This window comes from Mya arenaria, chromosome 11, assembly GCF_026914265.1.
Source record: "Mya arenaria isolate MELC-2E11 chromosome 11, ASM2691426v1".
Lineage (NCBI taxonomy): Eukaryota > Metazoa > Mollusca > Bivalvia > Myida > Myidae > Mya > Mya arenaria.
The window spans coordinates 40,871,765-40,885,892 of record NC_069132.1 but is presented as its reverse complement, the minus strand read 5'-3'; the positions used below and the strand labels follow the sequence as shown (position 1 = coordinate 40,885,892).

The 14,128-nt window shown below is 36.1% G+C and overlaps 1 long non-coding RNA gene across 1 annotated transcript; it reads left to right on the top strand.

The window, feature by feature from the left end:
* The first annotated feature begins 3,422 nt into the window (after positions 1-3,422).
* Positions 3,423-8,712, top strand: LOC128207493 (uncharacterized). The gene is made up of 4 exons (XR_008256716.1): positions 3,423-3,513; positions 4,119-4,206; positions 5,680-5,824; positions 8,613-8,712. It is a non-coding gene; the product is annotated as an uncharacterized LOC128207493 (long non-coding RNA).
* Positions 8,713-14,128: the final 5,416 nt, after the last annotated feature.

The following is a 14,128-nucleotide window of genomic DNA, read 5'->3' as shown; positions in this document are numbered from 1 at the left end:
TGAATGAGAATTCCTGCCCAAAGTAGGATACAGGGACCCCAAAGTCTTTCATATTAATTTCAAGACACTTAATGTTTTGGATGCAAATGCCCAAAAAATATTCTAACAACCGTACACTCATCTGAATTTTAAAGCTTTCAATACTGATTTCAAATTTAATCCTGAACGCTAATAAAATAATCCTGAGAGGAATTATGCGTCTGATGTCAGACACGAGCCCACGACTGCGGGAACACTAGCACGTAGGGCGCTATCCAACAGAGTTAACCAAGCTATCGTTACTCACCTACACACACAACACTTTTCCCCATTTATGTATTAGGCCGACCATAATTACTCTTGCCTTTTACTTCTGAATCAGTAGAGATTCAAGTGAACAATACCTCTCGAAAATGTATATTGGTCATTACCTGGAGAGGTATTTATTTATAAAAAATAACATTTCTACTGTCTTGTAGATCTGTATTTACTATTTTCAAAATAAATTAAAGTGGAAGATACTAAAAGCAGGCAGCTTTAAGTGTGCGTGCGTGCGTGCGTGCGCGTGTGTGTGTGTGTGTGCTCTTCTTGTGATGATGCTTAATAGTCATAGACTTAACGGTACCGTGGTTAAATAAGAACCAAATAAGCCAACTATCGTTAAAGGCACACATATAGTAGCGTTGTGCAAAGTTTTAACACAGGCATTTTATTGCGATGGCCTTATTTGCTCTCAATATTCCAAACACAAAATATTTGGTTAACAAAAAAATCTAAAAAACAACAACATTAATTGCACGAATATTAATCTAAGACTCAAGACGTTTACCAGTGCAGTTGGGCTATTTGGTATATTCTTTATAAATGTATAACCAAGTTTCTTAATCAAAATAATTATGCAATGTCGTCCTTTTAAAACGGTGATTGTTACCACTGCGCATGCACTTGATGATATGATAATCGATGCATAGAGTCCCACTGTACATGCACTTGATGATATGGTAATCAATGCATATAGCCACACAACACATGTACTGGCTGATATGTACTAGTATATCAAAAGATAGAATTCCACTGCACATGCACCAGATGATATGGTAATCAATACATAGAATTCCACTGCGCATGCACCAGATGATATGGTAATCAATACATAGAATTCCACTGCACATGCTCTTCATAAAATGGTAATCGATCCATAGAGTCTCACTGCACATGCAATTGATGGTATTGTAATCGATGCATATAATACCAGTGCACTCCATGAAATGCTAATCGATGCATATAATTCCAGTGCACTTCATGAAATGGTAATCGATGCATAGAATTCAACTCAACATGCACTCGATGATATGGTAATTAATGCATATAGTCCTCTGCACATGCACTCGAAGGCGTGGTAATCTATGCACATGTACTCGAAGATATACACTGGACAAAATGGCAATCAATGCATAAATGCAGTATGCACATAAACTCCATGACATGCCAACCAATGCATCTAGTAATGTACCATGGGGCATGACCATCAATGCAGAGTCCCACTTTACTATTACAATTATACAAACCAGTCAGTACATCGAATTATCTCCTTTTAGTCATAGGTGAAGAACACATATGAACATTATTGGTGAATGATAACTTGATAAAATTTCACTCTGGCTCCAGTGAAATGATAACATTTGATAATTTCACTCTGCAGACAACTCGGGACTTCTTTTTACATATTTTATAAAATTTGCTTCCCTTGACTTGGAAACGTACGGACTCCTCCCGCGAATGGGATGTAACCTTTACATAGCGGTTATGCCGCAGTTACTTCCCTTTGCAAAAAGGTCATAAAGGGACTGTCGTCAAACAAAAATTAATCCAACGGGAAAATATATTGAAAAATCCCGATAAATGCATGAAATTTTTGTTGAATTCAGTGTAAGATCGTATTTTCATTCCATGCATATCGGTGAAAGAATGAAAATTATTGGTGAATGATAACTTGATCATTTCACTCTGGCTAGAGTGAAATGATAACATTTGATCATTTCACTCTGCAGACAACTCTAGACTACTTTTTCCATCTTTTGTAAGATTTGTTTCCCGTGACTTGAAAAAGTACGTGCATGTAATTCATAGAGTATACACGTGTGTTGTCGTCTGTAGGGCAGTAAAAGAAACATTCGCCGAATTGTATAGAATTGTCAATATCAAATTATGCACTATTTTTTTATAAAACAAACATTTTTGCGATTGATTATAACTATAAAAAAGAATGAACTTACCATTTTATGTATGAAATATTTCATGGAACATACGGTTACAATTAACTCGCTTAGTAGGAATCGGTTGAATATTTACTTCGCCACATGTGCTAGTAATAGAGCTGTAGATCATTTCTACTTACAAACTCTAACCGCGTACTTGTATGCACAAGGGTTTTGAGTTTGACTAATTTCATTTACTCTTTACTTTCATCAATTCATTTTTCTTTCTTTTTTTAAAAAAAACGCTAAGAAAAGGCTTGTCCAAAAATGAACGATAAAGGACTCGCCTTATTTAATTAGTCAGATCATCGGCCATAAAACCTGAACAATTATAGTTGATCGAAAACAATACAGGCCATGGTGAGTTCCGACATTTTGTCGAAAAAGCGTCCGAAGTCTGCGCTCCATCCTTCTCAAAATCATATTCGGGCACACCCTCTGGGGTTTTAGATATGAAACTAATACGCTATCTCAACAACAAAACACAAATTAGCTGCATAGTATGAATCCCCACGTAAAAAATACCGTAATATCTAGTCTGAGAGCGCCAGTGAAAAGATATAAATGGTGATCAAATAGAACAGTTATCTTTGTTAAAGGGGCATTACTCCGTATGATAAAATATCATATTAAAGGACACGACGCTGGACTGCAATTTTGGCGACACGGGTTCGAACCCTGTCTCCGACACATTTTTCTTTTTACATTTTGGTACTTTTTTACAATTATGATACCAAAGCGTAACACATTCTATTAGATAACTGTCCTGAAATTCGTTACAGAAAAAAAACTTGTGTTGGTACCAATCTGGTGTACAGTCCCTTTAAAGTCTCCTTTCAAAGCAAATTAGTTCCTTCCGTAGAAACAATTATGACATGGTATACACACACACTGGTACGACCCAATTACAATTATTCAAGTTTAAGTGGAAATGAAGCAGTTGCTGTTTCATTTGGTAAATACAGAAAACATCCGATCCGCAGTCGAAATTTTAATTTGACCATGAAACGAAAGAGATACTATATACTTCAATCTAAGTGACTCTACGAACGTTTCATGACAATAATCACATGTTTACCGTCTGTAAACTCATCCAATTAGCCCGCACAATCCTTATCTAGTGAATATTAGCTGAAAAAGGTCATTCTCTCGGTCTGTGCATGTACTTGAGCAAATATAGCACATTCCTTCAGATAAAATGTTGTTACAAATACGGAGCTGCCCATAGTTTAGCCATCCCTTGCCTAGATAGCACGTGAAAAGCTTCTAATATCAGGTACACATTTCTTTATTTTACATACTTTATGATTGATTTGCTGTTAGATTTATGAACATTAACTTGGATCTTGCCTACAACAGATTTAACATTTCTTAAAGGAACTGTACACCAGATTGGCACCAAAAATGTTGTTTTTTTCTGTAACGAATCTCGGGACAATTATCTAATAGAATGTGTTACGCTTTGATATCATAATTGTAAAAATAAATACCAAAATGTAAAAAAATGTGTCGGGGACCGGGTTCGAACCCGTGTCGCCAAAATTGCAGTTCAGCGTCATATCCAATTAATTAAGCTATATACCTTACTCGGTAATATCACGTGATAACACCAACTAGCCAATCACGCACAAGGAATGAATTTTACTAGGTAGACATACCCAGTAAACTTTTTTAATGACAACATACGAAATAATTGCTAATCTTAAATAAATTGTAAACTATGTGGTACTTCAGTTAATAAGTTTCAATGCATTGTACACATACCAAGTTTATGACAGTTTTCGACAATTTACTTTTACAATTTACTTTTTTTTCTTGCAAATTGATCATCTGGTGCACAGTTGCTTTAAGGCTAAATATGATTTTCGTTACATATTGAAGCTGTGAACCGTCTGCAAGATGAACATCAAGTTTTTCCTCGCTGTTGCTTTGGTCTGCCTGGCAGTCTCCACCACCACTGCAGCGCCCCGTAAGTATTTTGCTAACAGTGAAAGTGCCTCTCATTACGAACGTCAAGCTTGGCAGTCTCCACCACCACTGCAGCGCCCCGTAAGTATTTTGCTAACAGTGAACGTGCCTCGCATTATAAACGCCAAGTTTGGCAGTCTCCACCACCACTGCAGCGCCCCTTAAGTATTTTGTTAACAGTGAAAGTGCCTCTCATTATGAACGCCAAGTTTCTGTTCATAGTTGCCTTGGTCTGACTGGCAGTCTCCACCACCACTGCAGCGCCCCGTTAGTAACAGTGAAAGTGCCTCTCATTATGAACTCCAAAATTCTGCTCGTTGTTGCCTTTGTCTGACTGACAGTCTCAACCAACTTTGCAGTGCCCCGTAAGTATTTTGCTAACAGTGAAGGTGCCTCTCATTATGAACGCCAAATTTATGCTCGTTGTTGCCTTGGTCTGCCTGGCAGTCTCCACCACCACTGCAGCGTCAAGTAAGAATTTTACTTACAGTGAAAGTGCCTCGCATACAATATCCGCATATAATATCACTTCTATCATAAAAAGCTGGAGGGGGTATGTTTATTAAATACAACACCAACGAACCATTCTCGGTCACAGTGATGTTTTCGTCTTAGTGAGGCACAGTGCAAAGACAAGAAGGCGTGCTAAGGATCTCCATCCTATACCTCGACCTCAGGAATATGTTGGCTACATGTTGCCTGAAATTAAACAATATTTTCCATTCTGTTTATAGTTTTTCCAACATTGATATATTTATTGACAACCTCTGCATCCGCTAATGTTCGTGCAAGGTTAACTCCCGAGGAGAGGGGTCGGAAATATCTCCATGAACCGCCACTCATCGCTGGTTAGAAACACATTATGTAGCATATGCGAGAATAGAACTCTGCTACATCACGTCTTCATATTACCACACGTATTTTTCATTATAATCTAAAGCACCAGTCAATTGTAACCAAGCCCCCCCAAGGTCCGGGGGTACACCGGGGATAGCCGGGGAAAGGGGCCGTGTTTTTACCTTTCGGGTGTCCCCGCAGTGCCGGGTGAATGCGGTGGTTTTGTCTTCACGCAAAATATAGCGGGGAATGGGCCTTACCTAGGGTCCCTGGGGTGCGGGGGCATTTGGCAGAGATTTTACCCTCAGTTCGTCCCCGCAGAGCGGGAATTTTACCCGGAGTTGGCTGGACCGAATGTCAAAGTCCCCGCTATTCCCCGGACCTGGGTAGGGGCGTGGTTACAATAGACTGGTGCATAAGTAAAAATAAAAAAGGTCATGATATCAATTTCAAAAGAATTAGCTTTGTTTGTCAGTGTCGGCAAAGCTAATTTATTTTTTATAATTTATTTAAAATTCTAATTATTTTTGTAAGATTAAATTGAAATGTGTGATGTCACGATATTTTGTCGTTTGCTAGTTGATAAGATTGCCCCGTTAGCAGCGTGTCAAATCGGAATGCCGAATAATTTATACAGAAAAGAGGGACGGTGGGTGCGCGCTTGGAGGAAACGTTGCTTGTGCGGCCCATTGTTACCTTCAGAACAAACAGGGAGGCACGTGTGATGAAAACGATGTCTGCAACTGCAGTGTGGAGAATGTCATAGGTTGATCTTCCCAAAGGTACACTCAGTGTGTGCATACCACGTGATAAATTACGTCATATATGCTACGTCGGAAGGCAATATTATGTTTAAATTAAACTATAAATCAAAGATAACTTTTCTTTTACTACACCATTTTAAATAAAACGAAAGGCAGTCTATGCCGCTTAAAGAGCCCCGCCTTCGTTTTTTTACCGAAGTTTGATAAGGTGAATAGTTTCATCAAATACTTCGACAAACCTGTTTCCAATTTTTTTTTGACAGTGCTCCGTCAGACGGCCGTATTGTAAAAAGGTTTGTCAATGTGTTTGAAGAAACTAAACTCTCAATCAAACTCTGGTAAAAGACCGAAGGCGTAGACTGCGCTATGTTTTATCTAAAATGGTGAAGAAATAGTGAAGTTATTTTTGTTTTAAGTCTTACTTCGAAGCAAAACATTGCCTTCCGATGTATCATTTATGAAGCAATTTGTCACGTGGTATACACACACTGATACTTGTAAGGATAAAAATTGTCGTTAAATAAATTATGACCATCGATATAAAAAAATCACGATGCGACAGTCTGTCGCTGTAGATTGGTGGCCAATTGCGACATGTGCATGTATATGTAAAGGATATATCAGGAGATGCGATATCATACGCAATTTTTATTCAACGCATATAAGGCATTTGGGAGCTTACTTACATATTTCCTTGACTAGATATTTACACCTCAACTTCCATTCCTGATATGAACTGCTTTTCGGCAATTTCGTTCATCAATCGATGAACGCAACATCTTCGGATATCGGATCGCAATTCATTGCATAACAATATACATGACAAATTTTGATTTTGTTATTGTTTGTATTGTGTCAGCAGGTGCCGTAAAATGTAAATAGACATTTTGGAAAGTGTTAAATGATGATATGTTAAATGTATCGATGCCGTAAGTGTTTCAATGTTTAAAAGTGATTTTAAGCGGTTGATTTTTTCCCGCGTTATCGTGACGTCATTTGTTAAAACGTTTCCGGTTACAGTCGGGTTGTTATTTACAGAATGGGTTAGAAAGGATTACCGAAAGGTTTTCTTAAATGAAATGAAGTATTTTTTTTAACAATTCTTGGATTAAATAATGCACTATTGGTGTAAATATAAGTAATGAATTGAAAAACAGTATTTAGTATTTGCCCATCATACATCCACAGGCAATACATATCGCAGAATACGGCCGTATTCTACTCTTGTGACGTCACGTCATAACAAGTATCGTTGCGCGTTGTGAAAATGACGTCATAAAACAAATAGTGCGACGTTAAAATGGCATTTATTATGAAAACAGATTATGACCCTATTGTAATATATGATCGCGTGTGGCAGATTCGTTCAATCACATGCATTTTTGCAGAAATAAATAATGCACCAGTCAATTGTAACCCCTCCCCCCCGGTCTGGGGGTAAACCGGGGATTGCCGGGGAAATGGGCCGTGTTTTTACCTTTCAGGGTCCCGCAGTGCCGGGTGAATGCGGTGGTTTTGTCTTTGCGACAAAAATAGGTGGGAATGGGCCTTACTTAGGGTCCTCGGGGTACAGGGGCATTTTGCGGGGATTTTACCAGCAGTTCGCCCCCGCAGGTTGGGGATTTTACCCAATCTTGGCTGGAGCGAAAGTCAGTCCCCGCTATTCCCCGGACCTGGGGGCCGTGGTTACCATTGACTGGTGCATAACAAAAAAAGACATACCTGTTTCACCTGCGTTGATGATGTGCCCAATACCATTAAATAGCAAAACAAAACTTATTGTAGCTTCCCGCTATATATGTTGCAATAAAATAATTACCGAAAGAATATTAAACAAAATATATTTCCGATTTCGTTATCCGTTCATAAGTTGAATAAGTTCTGAGATGATATCCATTCGAAATCAAAACATAGACAGTTTAATCTTAACGAAATGAAATTTCTTTGGAAATAATGACGTTTTGATTTTATCATTCGGAACTCCTCGGCCTTTTTTTTCGAAAACAACCTCGGATGTGTGCCGGTGCATTCGTTGAAGTTATTTGTATTTTTTTTAAATTATATTATTAATTAAGTGTAGTGTTTTAGAGTTTTATTCATTGATCTAAGTTTAAATTGATTGCCAGTGTAGCAAACATAATTAAGATTCCCAAGAGTAAAGTCATAAAGTTTAACTGCTAAATAAAATTGCTACGAGATCTACTTGCAGCGGACTTAAACGTACCACTTTTTGAGTATGTAAACCGTCAAAATACATCCGAGGTTGTTTACGATAAAAATGGCCGGGGAGCTCCGGATGTAACTTTATAACATATTCACGACGTCATTTTCTGTTTAAGTACAGAAAGTGACGAAGTTCTTAAGAATGCTTCTCAAGCAATCGAGGCAAAATAACACATTTTCCTCTCATGATTAAAATTAAAAATTAACTACTTTATTGAAATTAGCCGTTATCATAGAAACAAAATGAAAAATAAACGTTTGGCTTTCTGGAATGTAACGATTAAATTTTAACTGTTTTGTCTTTTATGAAAAATATATTTTTAGAAACGAAAATGAATTTTAAAGCAGTCGAGTTTCCAAATAGTTTATTGTGTTTGCCAGTTTGAAGGGAATGGAATTTCAAAATGAAAAACAAAACCTTAGATGATTCGTTAATTTTATTGTAACTAACTTTTCCGAAGAATGAATAATGATTTCGGTACACGTTATATCTTGCCTCTTCTTCAATCACTAACCTATAGAGGCATGTTTCTTTAAGGATTTTATTATATACATTATAAGGATGATGTATTTTTATTTTCAGACCAGGGAATTCACAGCCTTCTGATGAAACTTTTTGTGAAGTGGAAGGAACTTTTAAGTGATATTTCCTGTAAACTATATTATAATAAAATTGTGAAAAAAGCATGAAAATAGTTATGTTGATAAGTTCATAGATTTGGCATACTATTGAAAATATGACTTAGTTCTATATCATTATAATCTTCATGCATTTTCATAGCCTTGGCGTCGGATTCAAGCAAACACTTAAACCTTGATCATAAATCAAAACATTCGCATGAAAGTTAGTACGCACGTTGCAAGTGACAATGAACACATGTCACAAGGCCTGTCATTACATCTACCTTTCCTGTGTTTACTGGGCTTTACTTACAGATGTTATGTTGGCAAACAAATGTAATTGTTTTACTCACTTATTTTCTAAAACAATTTTTAGCAGATAATAAATTGAAAAAAATGTAATCCTCATTCCATATCGTTACTGTCGCTTTTTGGCAAAATATAGCACTTTTCACTATGATGCGATACAAAGAACCTCTAACTCAAGCATGATTATATGCTTTCCGGTGGTCATAAGAAATTCGTCAGTGGCATAAAATGGCATTTCATTCTTTAAAACAGTAAAATAACATTTTGATATTTTCACTGTTTTGACATTTGAGCCCGCTATCAATTCCAAATCAAACGTCACGCGTACAGGGCTGGGACATAAAATTCAAAATGAATTTATGTTCGCATTCAATTTGGTGCGGTTTTCTGAAAAACAACAATTAAAATATGCCAAATAGCCTCCTTGGGGCATATACTTAAACAGATTTTTCATTTCAGTGTATGATCGTAATATATTTCACCTCGTGAAGATCAAAAGCCCCTCGTGAATTGTAGGTTTGGTGCCGATTCGGGGCATGACCCCGCCTTGACCCCAAGGCAACTTAAATATACTGTGTCAAATCATAAGATGTGTTAATATTAAGATACTGGAATTTGGGACCCTTTAGCAAATGTTGATATTTGCTCATATATCATCTTTAATGACATCTTACATTGGAATAAGAGAATGAGGTATCATGCTATACACTGGTGCACGTTAAAGAACCAAGGTAGCTGTTACCTGGGTCACATTCTGTCTGTGCACTATGCTCCAAAAAACTAATATAGAAGAAGATGGTTTATTTCATATCCAAAAACACATGAGGACAAACACAATATTTATAAATATTTACAATGTTATATACACATACATGATTTGGAGAAGGCACACAAAAAACAATTACATATTAAACAAAATATTTTTACAGTACTGTGTATGAACACGCTCAATATTAGTTGCCGTGTAAAAACCCCAGACCTCACATCCATAATTTAAAATAGGTAATACTAGCTTATCAAATAATTCTAATCTATGTTTTACACTTATATAAATTTTGTAAAATTGTACAAATATTTATTAATTTTAAAAATTGCCTTCCTTGACTGACCTGCAAGTGTTATCTGGGTCTGATTAGATGAGCCACCGGCTGTGAAAACGATACCTAAATAGTTGAATGTATTAACAATTTCTATGATTTCATTATATTCAAAATTTAAGTAATCTGGGTATAAATCCTGATTTTCTAAAAACCATAACCTTTGTTTTTCCTACATTTACTTTCATTTTCCATGTATTGCAATACTCCAGTAAAATATCAAATCCTTTTTGCAAGCCATCTGGTGTTTGAGAAAATAGAACAATGTCATCTGCATATAATAGCAGGCATATTTTGAACATATGCATTTCAATCCCTTCATAACCATTAAGTAAAAGCATTTCTTCTAAGTCACTTAGATATAATGAAAAAAGCAGTGGCGATAAACATTCAACCTGCCGCACTCCTAACATACAAGAGAAACCATCGCTAAGAGTATTGCTTACTTTAACTCTTGATATGATACAATCATACATACTTCTTATAACATTTAAAAAATTACCTCTAACGCCAAGCCTTATTAATTTCTGCTAAAGGTTTGGTCTAACCACATAATCAAAAGCTTGGCTAAAATCTATAAAACCGCAATATAACTTGTCATTATTATTAATCATATGGGAAATGAGTCCATGTAGTACAAAAACATTGTAAATAGTGCCAATCTTTTTTCTAAATCCAGCTTGAGCCTCAATATATACAAAATAATGCTCTGCCCAATTATCTAGTCTATTGCTTAGAATATGTGTAAACAGTTTACCTAGAGTACTTAATTAGGTTATACCTCTATAATTATTAGTATTATTAATACTGCCTTTTTTATGCAGTGGCACAATGAAGCCCTCAGACCAATTATCCGGGAAAATGCCGAAATTCAATGCTTTGTTAAAAATTGCATGTAAACTATTTAGCATTTCATTTTTCCCATATATCAGAAATTCATTTAGCATATTATCTGGACCTGGGCTTTTGCCAAATTTCAAGTGCTTGATGGCTTTTAAAATGTCTTCTTTTGAAATGTTTGAATCCAATTCTGAAAACATAACTTGAAATTCATTGTTTTCAATGCGTTCGTTAAAATACAAAATATCCTCATCTGCATTGAAAAAAAAGGTCACTTGGATTATTAATACTTTTAAAATAGTGTTCAAAAGTGGAAAGATTAATTGTATTTGCTTCCACCCCACATACCTGTTTTAACATATTCCAGTATGCCTCAGCATTTGTATGTCTTAAGTCTTCTAATTTTCTTGTCTGTTGCATATCATGTTCATATTTATATTTTCGTATATTTTTTTTTATATTGACCTCTAGCATTAACAATTTTATGGCGATTTTCATCTGAACAATTTAGTCTAAAATTGTTAAGAGCATGATTAAAAGATTTCTTTTTGTCTTTACAATTATCATTATACCAGTCATTTTTAGTAACATGCAAAATATTATTATTAACATGTTGTTTGATAACCTTTTTGAACAATGGCGTAGCAATATCATCCACAATTTTTACAAAATCATTAACATGTTTATTTAAATCTGTTCTATTTCTATCACTGACATCTGCTAATGAGGATATTATAGATGTAAATCGATCATGGACAGTTTCTGAGCTAAGTGCTTCAGTATACAGTGTTTGTTTCATACTGTCCCAAACAAATTTGTGATTCACCGTCTCATACGAATTTGGTAAAGTATCAATGCTAGGTATATAAACAAAGTTTTCATATTCAAAATAAATTACGTTATGGTCAGATAATACGTTTGGATTATTTACTGAAAACAAATGAAAACATGCGAAAATATCTTCTGATGCTAGAACATAATCAATAAGACTACTTCCAACAAAAGTACATTTACCAATATTTAAATCATTTCCGGCTCTGCCATTTAAAATTCTTAGACCAGTTTGTCTACACATATCAATACAGAGTTGGCCATTTGTGTTTGTACCTTTATCTTGTGAAAAACGACTTTTAAAAGAGTCTACAATATAATCATCGGGTAATTCCAAACCATCAATAACTGTATCATATGGTACAGAGTCTGCTAAGGTTGCGGTTCGGCTGTTGAAATCGCCACATAAAATAATATTACATTTACTATTAGTGACATAATGAATGTTAGCTATATAATCAATTAGCCTATCAAAAGTATTTTGGTCATTTCTATTATAACGAGAACTTCCCTCTGGCACAATGTAACATAATCCAATAAACAAGTCATCTCTGAGCCCTACAGTAGCACCATTAATTTTAATCCAAATCAGATCATCTTTGCTTTTCATAAAAATAATATGACTAATATTCTTATCGAGGCACTCGCTTAATGGGTCTTGCCTTAGTGTGAGTATTAAACAAATAAAATATAAACTGGCATCTTATATTGAATAAGTCCGTGTTGCCTTGTGGTAATAGAGTCGGTTTTTCTATTTTTTCTTGAGTTTACCGGCGTGGGATAGCACCCCACTAAAACTAAACTACAGTCGAAACTCGTTATGTCGACTTTTTCGAGACCTAATGAAAAAGGTCGAGATAACGAAAATTCGACTCCTCCGAATTACAAAAATATCACCAATCCCAACACGTTTGATTGATGTCCGATGTTTACATCCACAATTGAATTTAATTTGAGCCATGTTGATAGTGTGTTTGAGGGGACGACGTATTCTGCCGCTATCTGATTCTTTGTCTTGATACCCTTCTCGACTTCGATGATGGCTTGGTACTTCTCGTTATAAGATTTCGATGACAATTTTATTTTAGAACCCTTACCCTAAAATGGCCGGTCAAGATATCCGTCTGGCTTTATACCGGGTCCTTCTCTGAATTGGTCGACCAGAGCAGTGGAACTAACATTTTTCATTTTGAAGTTATTCTTTTAGTGCCCATTCGGGGTTGTTATCAAACGAATAAAATGTTCATGTTTTATACAATACCAAAAAAGAGCCTGAGCAATAAATGTCTCTTTAATCAAAAACATAAACAAACAACTTTAATTATTCGCACTTACCAATTACATTTTTGTATCCTCCAATTACGACAGTTTATTATAATGACACGCACGGTATTTTGCGACATGCCGCAAGCCGTCATGAATATTTCACACCTACGACTAGTCTGGAGTTCCTTCCCCTAACACTATCGTTATCGGGTCAGGCAAAAACCAATAATGGCGGCGCCCTGTGGACACTATAAGGTTACCATTTATTTTACTTTTGTTGATCAAGTTAATAAATCAACGGCATTTGAACACTCTTTATATGTAGAAAATAATGGCACATTCGGTTTTTGGTGATCACGTCTGGAAAGAAATATTTTGACAAAAGTGAAGTGAACGTAATTCGGACGTTGTGTATTTTCGGATGTTTGTCAATGGGAAATGAATGCCTTATTTGACTCCACCTTCTCTTATTAAGACTGATGGTTAAAATGGGAAGTTTGAATGAATAATGGAATAAGTAAATATAATTATAACATTGTATTTATTGCATGATTTTGTTTGGTCTCTTAAAATTAAATGGAGATGTTGCATGTTTTAGATATCACAAGTTTCCTGTTCTGATGTTGGAAGGCGTTTCCTGCTCACTGACATACATTAGGACAAAAATGGCGGTGCCCAATGGCCACTTTAAGGTTACCATTTATTTTATTTTTGTTTTCACGTGCACCAGTCAATTGTAACCGGGAATAGCCGGGGAACTAGGCCGTGTTTTTACCTTCCAGGTGGTCCTGCAGTGCCGGGGGTTGAATGCGCTTGTTTTGTCTTCGCGCCAAATATAGTGGGGAATGGGCCTTACCTAGGGTCCCTTTGGTGCAGGGGCATTCGGCGGGGATTTTACCATCAGTTTGTCCCCGCAGGGCGGGTATTTTACCAGGGCCTGGCTGAACTTCAAAGTCCCCGCTATTCCTCGGACCTGGGAGGCCATGGTTACAATTGACTGGTGCATTATAATCAAACAACGGTATTTGAACACATTTTATATGAGGAAAAAATGGCACAATTATTTTTTAGTGATTTCTGGACTAGACAGAAACAAGAGGCATGTGATTGTGATTTAGGACTAGTAACAATTCAC